The sequence below is a fragment of the Oncorhynchus masou genome, chromosome 13 (genome assembly GCF_036934945.1).
Source record: "Oncorhynchus masou masou isolate Uvic2021 chromosome 13, UVic_Omas_1.1, whole genome shotgun sequence".
Lineage (NCBI taxonomy): Eukaryota > Metazoa > Chordata > Actinopteri > Salmoniformes > Salmonidae > Oncorhynchus > Oncorhynchus masou.
The window spans coordinates 54,315,185-54,317,330 of record NC_088224.1 but is presented as its reverse complement, the minus strand read 5'-3'; positions in this window follow the sequence as shown (position 1 = coordinate 54,317,330).

Here is a 2,146-nt window from a genome sequence, read left to right as displayed (position 1 = left end):
CCTGTGTAAATTTGACAAAGTGTTATACTGGGTTGCAGATAGCCTATTAGTTACCGAAAGGTCACTAGTTTGAATCCCAGAGGTGACAAATCTGTCCATGTGCTCTTGAGCAAGGCACTTAGCCCTAATGGCTTCGGTAAGTCGCTCTGGATAAGAGCATCTGCTAAAATGTAAATGAGTCACTGAGATCATGTAATTCTGTGGTATTAGGCCTTTACTTTGCCAAGTAGTACTGTAGCCTCTATGTTAGCAGAAGCCTACAATGAACCAATGCCAAGAGGTCTGGATATTAATGGCTCAGAAAGTTAAGTGCCCAGTAACCGTAGATGTGATGGTTCAAACCCTGCTGTCCGCTCTCAATCATTTCAGTAGTGAATTAATACCGTATGTGGCCACGAGATGGAGGCAAAACATTGTTTGGCCATGACCATAGAGTTGTCTTATGCTATGAGCAAACCTGAAAATCATCCAAGGGTGTAGTCATTAGTTGGATTACGTTGCAAAATGTTTCGTCTGTTTAATCCAAAAGCTGTTGAGTTCTGTTTAGTTCTTAAATGGAAATTGTAGTTCAGTCAAGTCCCTCTTAAAAAAAAAATATGCAGGTGGAAGAAGTTGGATTGAACCCTGCAGACTTCATTCCATTTTGGAGCTTGGAAGAATTGTTCATTTATACATGTGCAGCTTGTGCCAAACACTTCGCAGACTATTCGGATTGGAATGGCAATGAGTGGAAACCATACATCTAAAAATGAACTACAAATTTCATTTTTAAGCACTCAACAGCTTTTACGAAACGTTGAAGGGCGTTCGGAGCAAACGGTTTCCGTTGTAAAACGCTTTCGCAATAGGCGAAACGTTTTGCAACGGGAACCCAACGAATGAATACACCGCATTTTAATAGACCAGTAGGCTTAGTCTACACACCTCTCTCTTTGTCCCTTTTGTGCAGCTCCTGCAGGACCTCCTCTAGGTCAAAGGGGCTCAGCAGTGTTCTTCTGTAAACACCGTCGTCCAACCCCACAACAGCCACACTGTGTTAGGGTGTGAATGCACACACATGCACACATACAGAGACTCATTTACCTATCATCATCCCGTTGTGATCGTAATCTTTCTCACTCTTTTACATTTCCTTGATCACCATTTCCTTGATCACCATCGCTCTCTCACACACACACGCACATGCATGCACGCAGGCAGGAACACACTCACACACACCTACCTGTGGGCTAAATGGGTGAATATCCTATGGACATTTAACAAAAACAGCCAAGATTTTTGGCTTATAGTTCTCCAAACTATCAACAATCATCCCATCTTCAATGTGTTATCCTTTCCACAAATTCTCATGATTTTGCAACCTTGTCACAGGTAGGTCTAAAAATAGCCTAGACAGTGACCACCTCTACCTATATTTCATTTGACCCCATTTTATAGTCACATAATTATTAGCCTAAGCTAAGAGAATGGATGTTAACGTACAGTTTTCAATGTAACTGACCGTAGGCCATGCCTAGGCGACAGACGAGGCCTAAGCTACGTGAAATGGGTTGCACTCAATGACTGTATACAGTATGTGACTGTACGCGCCACATGCTGTTGTTTTTGCTGAGATATTGAACTCGTTTTGAAGTGCATCATCTTGCTATAGGCTACAGGCAGTGCTGGATGATTATATCGTGCTGACGATGACAAAGTGCATTAATCATGGCGCCGGGGCCGCGCTAATTATCCCAGAATAAATAAGTTGTTACAGCCAGGGACAGTAGCTGTCAGTGGAAAGTCCACAACACCACGATGGCAAACACCTTCCTCCCTGAAACAAGGTTATTTCGCTTAGGCAACTGCATAATATATTCCTGCATCTCAATCTTTGTTTCAGACTTCTAGAACAACAAAGAGGAAAAGGCAGTGAGTCGAAGCATCGTCTCTGCTTTAGTTTTTGAAATGATTGGGAGGAGCTGTTTTGGACATATTAATTTATCCTGAGCCATTTCCATTCGTTGACGATGTCAATTCTTGCTAACTCCTTTCAAAATACACTATATATACAAAAGTATGCGGAAACCTCTTCAAAATAGTGGATTTGGCAAATTCACCCACACCCGTTGCTGACAGGTGTATAAAATCGAGCACACCGCCATGC